Genomic DNA, 8,712 nt, shown 5'->3' with positions numbered 1-8,712 from the left:
CCCCCTGTTTCACAGATGAGAAAACTAAGTTCAAATTATTTGTCCAAACCAGCTGCTAACAAGCAAAAATGTTCGAAAAAGATTCAAACCCAGGCCTGTTGGACTTCCAGGCCCACATAGATCCTGTTACTCTGCAGCTGACACCATGCTATAAACGGGTGGCAGAGGTTCATGGACAGGCTTCAGAGGTTCCCTAAACCCTGTAAGGATGTGTGCAAAATTCCTTATGTAAATGAATCTTTCTAGAGAGAAGATTTCCACTCTCAAAGCTGGCCAGCTGTGGTGACTCATGCCTGTAATCCCAGCGCTCTGGGAGGCCGAGGCAGGTGGATCACTTGAGCTCAGGAGTTTGAGACCAGCCTGGCCAACATGGCAAAACCATCTCTACTAAAAATACAAGAATTAGTCAGGTGTGGTGGCGAGCACCTGTAATCCCAGCTACTCGGGAGGCTGAGGCACGAGAATCGCTTGAACCGGGGAGGCAGAGGCTGCAGTGAGCTGATTTCATGCCACCGCGCTCCAGCCTGGGTGACAGAGTGAGACTCTGTCTCAGAAAAAAAAAAAAAAAAAAAGTTAAGAATTCCTAAGTGAGGGTTACCGGCTCAAGAGGTCCCTCCTTCACAGCTTTCCTCCTCTGGGGCCTGAGAGTCAGGACAGAAGTTCTAGAACAAGTGTTTCCCATAGGGGCCCTTGGTAGACCAGGGCTTAGGCTTGCAAGAAGGAAAATGGAGTGAGAACAAGGAAGAGAAAAAGCCTGGAAGAGCAGCTTATTTCGTGCTGGGGAGACAAGGAAGGGGGTCACCCGGAGCTGCTCTGGGGCTCCAGGGCCTGTGGGCTCCTCCCCTCCTTTGTTCCTCTCTGCTTGGCTCCAGCGAGAGGCCATTTCCTCTCCTCCTCTCTCTTTCTCCATGACACCCACGCTTCCCTGTGGACTCACCTCTGCAGCCACAACACCACCCTCCTCTCCCTGGGCGGAAGCCGACGCTCCTGGCCCACTCCCAGTAGGGGATGTCCTCTGAGTTGTTTTTCCTGTGCGGGGAGGGGTGGACTGAGTCATCCACACTCTTCATCTGGATCCTCTGGTGACCGAGAACATGGAAGGAGAGGGCACATCCTCAGTCGGGCGTTCTGAACATCTCTGTGGGGACAGACCCTCCTTAGTCCAGATGCTCCCATGGGACTGGCTACACTTCTTGACTCAGTTTTAGTCTCTACTTTTCTGCCTTCCTCTTGGGAATGCCCCTTCACTTCTGTGGCTTCTTTCCTGTAGTAGACGATCAAGGGTGGAATCCACAGTCCATGGCCCTGACTTCTTGCCTTCCTTTCAAATAGACTCTGCAGCCAGCCATCTATGCAGCGCCCCAATGGCTTTGAAATGCAACAGAAGCCATCACCCCCGGACCATGGGCTCCATGCCAGTAGGCAAAGCACAGGTGTGTTCACTGAGTTTCCAGCACATAGCTGTGGCAGGCACTTGGTGATATTTAGAAATAAAGGAATAGATGAATGTGTCCAGGCTGTGATTCCCCTTTCTACCTTACTCAGGGACATGGTGCCCTCCTGTCTGGCTTCCTGCCCTGTGCCCCCCACTCCAGCACAGCTCCTATGTACAAAGCCCTGGTAGGTGCTGGAGGGATTCACTGATGGCCTTGGCGGAGGTGGCAGTGGGCACGTGCACTTGGCTCTGACACAGCCACTCATGCGACACCCTGTGCAATCTCGGCCTGGGCCTGTGTGTCCTGCCCTCATTCCTCACAGGTGACTGTCTCCCCTGAGCCACTCTTCTCTCTATTGGGTTAGCTCCTTTTTTTCCCCCAGGGATGTAACACATTTTTATGAACACACAGCAGAGTTCACATGGCTGTGATGAGGACATACTGGGGTTTCCCCTGGACATGGCATTAATCTGATGCCGGGGTGGACAGGACCGTGCTGTATACTTTAAAAAAAACCCTAGGGGGTTCTGTTAGGTGCCCCCACTGCAGCATAATGAGTTGCCCCTAGCTGAGAAGCCCTTTCCTGGGGTTTGTCCACACCATCCTCTCCCTGAGATTATTCCAGGTATGGGCGGTGCTCGGCTCTACCCTTCCTTCCTTCCTTCTTCCCTGCTTGGCTCCTGGTCCATGGCTCTCTCCTCTACGGAATGGCCTCCTGGAGCTTGGCTGGGTCAGGCCCCACTTTCCACTCTTCCCATGCCTGTCCTCACCCTCCCAGCAGCCCTGCCAGCCTCCGAGGGGCCCAGGGCACTGCAGCTGGCACATGGGAGTAAGGACTGGGGCCAGAGCCAGGTGCACCTTCGGGCAATGAATCCTGAAAAAGGAAGAATTCGGCAAGTGGGGTTCTGCCCACCAAGCTATCTTCCCCTGAGTCTTTTCCCTTCACCCCCACTTCCCAAAAGCAGCAGGGAGTCAGCTGCAGGGCAGTTGGTCCGAAGCCTTCATGGCTGTTTCAGTCACAGCCTGAGGCCACCCCTCTTGTCTTGCGAGGAGGAAGACCACAGAGGCTGTGTCTAGCTCTCACAGTAACAAGACTGTTCCCCTCTCTGTTCTGCGGAGTGAGTGCGAGGAAAGAGAGCGCTCCTTGTCTGCTCATCACGTGCACCTATTAAATAGTCATTCTTTCCACTAGGGCTATTAGTGGTTTTTATTGTTACTGGTCACCCAGAATTAGAGTCCCAACTCCCTCAGGAGGGTGAAAGAGAGGGCTGAGGTGCAGTCTGAACGTGCTCTCAGGAGAGGAGAGGCGGGAAAGACTTGTACCAGCAGTGACTTCTAGGGTGAGCTGGCCCTTAGAGCGCCTGGGAATGGGACTGTGGCGGCCCATCTTCCCTCCTGTGTTCTGGGCTGTCTGAGTGCCTCTGGGTAAGAGCTCCTCACAGGAGGGAGCTTCTCCTACTGCCTGGTGTCTCCCTGGCACCTGGGCATCACCCAGCACACAGAGGTGACCAGCAAACACAGACTCCTGTTGGAGAGGCATCTCGTGTCCCACTCTGTTCTCTTGGGCCCTGAGACTAGAACATCTTCAGCAGAGACCAGCACCGACTCCTTGGCAGTCTGTAACATTCAGCTCGGTGCCGACGTCTGCCCGTGCAGGACTGATCTCCATTCTCTCAATGACCCTAGGAGACAGGAATTATTAGTAGTAGCAGTATTAGTATTTTGGGATGGAGTTTCGCTCGTAGCCCAGCCTGACCAACATGACGAAACCCCATCTGTGCTAAAAATATAAAAATTAGCCGGGCGTGGTGGTGAATGCCTGTAATTCCAGCTACCTGAGAGGCTGAGGCAGGAGAATCACTTGAACCCGGGAGGTGAAGGTTGCAGTGAGCCGAGATCACACCACTGCACTCTAGCCTGGGCAACAAGAGCGAAACTCCGTCTCAAAAAAAAAAAAAAAAAAAAAAAAAAAAAAACATATACACATGTTTGGACCATCCCTATTTCCTTGCTATGCCTAAGCTGCAACACACCATTCATCACTAGGTGACATCCTACTACAGATACCTTGTAAGCATCTGTGTATCTCTCTCCTTCCCCATTGGAAAGCAGCTCCCTGAGGGCATGGCCCTGATCCTTTGACTGGCTGTGGTATCCTCTCCTGTAGACCACCGGCTCATGAAATAATCACGGAGAGAATGTGTAAATGATGATCGTGAGGTCCACTTGGACAAGCAGCCTGCGCCTGAATTTTCCTGAGGACTCCAGACCCTGTCTAGCCTCATCTCACATGCCTGGCTCACCTTAGAATGGTTGCCTTGGCAGCTAAGGGGACACCTGTGTGCCTTGATGATGGCCCCAGGGAGGGGATGACATTAGTGAGGGAAAGAGCTCTGGAGGAAAACACCTGAGAGGAGTCTCTAGGCTGCCCTCTGGTGGCAGTTCTTGGAACAAGACCTGAGAGCCGCTACCTTGGCTCTCAGCATTGCCTGCGAGTTTACAGGTTATTAAAGAAATCCCCCTAAAGTCCCATCCCAAGGTCACACAGAGAACGAACGGCAAAGTAGGGACAAGAACCCAAGTCATAGTCTGTTGATCTTACTACCATGCTATCCTGCCTGCCCCCATCACAGGAGTTGAATTGCGCTGCAAAAGGAAAGGTGGGGATGGGGTGGGGACTGGGGATTTCCCGGAGGGAGTTGATTAATGCCTCTGAGGATATTAGGGGGAAAAACCCACAGGAGGTGCATTTGGTTTAATTCACCAAGTTTTTTGAGTCAGTGCCAGGCACCTGGTGGGCACTTAATTAAAGATTAGCAGGAGAAAAAAAAATGTACAGTAAGAAAGCTTAAGTTTATACCAAAGCGAGTCTCAGGTCAAATGATTTTGAAACATGAAATTGGCAGAGAAGTTAGGAGTCCCTCCTGGGCTCCTACGTCAGGGTGTGCCCCTCTCTAATTTAACTTTTCATCAAATTTTATTGCCATAATGTGTATGTTTGTCCTTCCTAAACACAGAGCCCCTTGAGGGCAGGGAGGACTGAAACTGCTTCCTGGGACTGTCACCATCACCTAGCACCCCACACAGCAGATGCTCAATAAATGTTGATTGTGTGGGCAAATGGATGAACAAATGAATGGTTTGGAGTTTCCCTGGCCAGAGAGCTTCAAAGCAGAGCAGACAACCATCTCTTCTGTCTAGTCCAAAGACATCATTCGCTGCCCAAAGGCTGAGGGCAGTGCCTGGTGCTTTCTCAAGGTAACTCAGATTGTATAATTAGATTTTACCATGATACTAGTCCTAGGTTCTTTCTTTTTCTCTTGGCCAAGCATTTAATAACTATCTGTCATGTCCAAGGTTCTGGGCTATTGTTCTGTAAATCTGTGATCCTATTCTGTTATTTGATTCCATGACTCTGTGTTGACATAGATGTGACGGTGTCCCTGCTGCATTTACTCCTAGGTGAGCTTAGCCAAGGCAGGTCGAGAGGAACCAGCATTGTCTAATCTGAATGGAGAAGCCAGCACAATGGGTTTCCCTGTGCAAATACCTCCATACCATCCAGGCCCACTCAGTCTCCTCCCCAGCTAATGAAGAAAACCTGTCTGAGTGCCAAGATCCACTGCCTATTAATAGGTACTAAAATCTCCAGTTGCTTCATGCCTCCCCCTTCTCTTTCCCACTCACCTACCTGCCACGTCAGCCTGGGAAGAATTGGTTTGCAGCCAGGCAGTCCTGCATCCAGTCTTGACTTTGGCACTTGTGATATGACTTGCACAGCTAAGTTACCTCTCTCAGTGTTGGTTCCTCATCTGTGAAATGGGGCTAATCATTTGTTTTATTGAGTGCCTTCTAGGCCAGGTGCTAGGAGAGAAGAAAGGGATACAAAGAAAGACAAGGCACCATTGCTATCTTCAAGAAGCTCATACTTTCCAAGGAAGTAAAGGCATGGACACCCACACAGTGCTGTGGAATTAAAGGCGGCGGCATGCTGTAAAGAGCCCCAGCTTTTCCCCTAGGCAACATCAGGGGCTCAGTTCCTTTCCCTCACTTTCGTCTTTAAGAATTTCTCTTAAATGGATGTGGTGGCACATGCCTGTGGTCCCAGCTACTCAGAATGCTGAGGCAGGAGGATCCCTTGGGTCCAGGAGGTCAAGGTTGCAGTGAGCCGTAATTGTACCACTGCACTCCAGCCTGGGCAACAGAGCAAGACCCTGTCTCAAAAAATTTAAAAATTAATTAATTAATTAACTTTTTCCTCCTAACTAACTCCACCTTATTGGCTTGAGGGTCAGTTTGAGGGGTCCAGACTTCCTTCTTCCTTTCTAGCCATAGCTCCCTGACACAGTATACCCAGAGATGTATGTGTTTCTCCCCACCCTGGGCACAATTTTTTTTTTTTTTCCTGAGACAGGGTCTCGTTCTGTCATCCAAGCTCTAGTGCAGTGGTACAATCATGGCTTACTCCAGCTTCGACCTCTCATGGTCAGGTGATCTTCCTGGCCAACATGGCGAAACCCTGTCTCTACTAAAAAAACTACAAAAATTAGCCGGGACTCCAGGCATGCACTACCATGACCTGGCTAATTGTTAAACATTTCTTTTTGCAGAGGTGAGGTCACACTATGTTGCCCACACTGGTATCAAACTCCTGAGCTCAAGTGATCCTCCTGCCTTGGCCTCCCAAAATGCTAGGATTACAGGTGTGAGCCACTGTGCCCGGCCCTTTTTTAATTTTTATTTTTTTTAGAGATGGGGTCTTGCTGTGTTTCCCAGGCTGGTTTTGACCTCCTGAGCTCAAGCAATCTTCCACCTCAGCCTCTGGAATAGCTGGGATTACAGGTGCACCCTACCATGTTCAGCTAACTAATTTTGTTTGTTCAGAGACAGGATCTCACTATGTTGTCCGGGCCCAGGCACAGTTCTAACAGAGGAGAGAGATTTTCAGATATGAGCTCCCACACCTGGCACCAAGATCTTCCCTAATTTTCCCCCGACTTTTCTCTCCAACATGTCTCTCTCTTCCCCGGGTTACTTTACTCCAATCATTCTGATCTACTCTTTGTTAACTGGGCCCTTCATTAAATAATTTAGCCTTTCACAAAACACACATTAAGTGTGCATGACGGCCCAGGCACTGTATTCTGTGTCAGGGTTACACAGATTAATAAAGAGCTGGGAGGGGCCGGGCGTGGTGGCTCACACCCGTAATCCCAGCACTTTGGGAGGCCAAAGCTGGTGGATCATGAGGTCAGGAGTTCAAGACCAGTCTGGCCAACATGGCGAAACCCTGTCTCTACTAAAAAACTACAAAAATTAGCCGGGCATCGTGGTGGGTGCCTGTAATCCCAGCCACTTGGGAGACTGAGGCAGGAGAATTGCTTGAACCCAGGAGATGGAGGTTGCAGTGAGCCAAGATGGTGCCATTACACTCCAGCCTGGGTGACAAGAGCAAGACTCCGTTTCAAAAAAAAAAAAAGGGCTGGGATGATGTAGTGGTTAAAATCAGTGTTGTTAGCATAGCACAGACCTGAATTCAAATCCTGATTCTGCCATTTGTCCCCTGTGTGACGTTGCATGGGTCACTGTACCTCTCTAGGCCTGTTTCTGTCTTCTTTGAAGTGACCAGCCTGGCCAACATGATGAAACCCCCGTCTCTACTAAAAATACAAAAATTAGCCGGGTGTAGTGGTGCATGCCTATAGTCCCAGCTACTCAGGAGGCTGAGGCAGGAGAATCACTTGAACCCAGGAGGCGGAGATTGCAGTGAGCTGAGATCACACCACTGCATTCCAGTCTGGGCAACGAGAGGGAGACTCTGTCTCCAAAATTGAATAAATAAATAAATACATAAATAGAAGTAATGATGGGACCGGGCATGATGGCTCACACCTGTAATCCCAGCGCTTTGGGAGGCCAAGGCAGGAGGATTGCTTGAGTGCAAGAGTTCCAGACCAGCCTGGGCAACATAGCAAGACATCATTTCTACAAGAAATTTAAAAATTAGCCCAGTGAGTGGAGTGCATCTGTAGTACCAGCTACTCAGAAGGCTGAGAAGGCTGAGGCGGGAGGACCATTCGAGCCCAGGAGGTCGACACTGCAATGCGTTATGATCGTGCCACTGCACTTTAGCCTGCGTGACACAGTGAGACCCTGTCCTAAAGAAAAAAGTAATGAGGGTGGGGAGGAGTGGAAAGGGAGTGGGAAAGTGGACCCAAGCACATGAGTGGAACCAAGCTAAGACACATGGAGGGCTGGGGTATTGACACCTTCATATTTGTGCACCATTGGTTAAGGCCTGGGAGTGGCCTGGGGGAGTGGGAGGGTGGTGGCATGTGAGGATGTGGGAGAGAAAAATTTCCAAGTGCTTCCAGCCTTCTGTCCCTGGAAAAGGTCCCTGCGGAGGCATAGGCGGGGCTATTGTGGGTAATTTGGCTGTCGGGGGTGATTTAGCACTCTGGGAGTCCGTAGGCACAAAAATGGTAAAGGGGTTCAAGAAGAAATGCATAGAACACAGTCCCTGCTCCACGAGGTTCATGACCTGGGAAGGGAAGACAGACATGAATAAATCATTGCCATAGTGTGACTGGGGTGAAGGGTGTCGGGGGTCGGGCGGGGTGCGGGAGGGAGTGGTGTAGGCAGAGGCGTTCCTGAGGAGAAATACAGCTGGTTTGGGAGAGGAAGGACATTCCAGACATAGGGAACAGCACACACGAAGGCTGATGCACATAGGCGCAAGGGCTGGTCCCCACAGCTGGTGGGTCTGGCCATGAGAGCGCATCATCCAGGGGCAGCTTCTGCACCTGCGCCCTGCATGAGGCTCCAGGTCCACCCTTCCCGGACCATCCTCCAGACACACCGCCTGCTCTTCTCTCAGGTCCAGCTCCAGGCCCTCCTCCCGCCTCCCCTGACTAGTCCAGCTCACTGTAACTCTTCTGAACTCACAGCGTTTACTGCCAAGGCTATTACGTTGGCACTTACTCATGTCATTATTAGGACATACGCATTTTTACTGTCTTTGATGTTATTTAAACTTAACTGTAAATCCTGCCTCTCTCAATTTTAAGTTTCCGAGTAGAAACTACATATTTTTACTCTTTATGTTCTTATATTCTCCCATGGCACCCAACATTTGTGGACACACTGAGGAAGTAAGAGAATGAATGAATGAGGCAGGGCGCAGTGGTTCATGCCTGTAATCCCAGCACTTTGGGAGGCCGAGGCGGGTGGATCATCTGAGGTCAGGAGTTCAAGACCAGCCTGACCAACATGGTGA

This window comes from Mandrillus leucophaeus, unplaced genomic scaffold (genome assembly GCF_000951045.1).
Source record: "Mandrillus leucophaeus isolate KB7577 unplaced genomic scaffold, Mleu.le_1.0 Scaffold1234, whole genome shotgun sequence".
Classification (NCBI taxonomy): Eukaryota; Metazoa; Chordata; class Mammalia; order Primates; family Cercopithecidae; genus Mandrillus; species Mandrillus leucophaeus.
Note: the sequence above shows the minus strand (reverse complement) of the source record.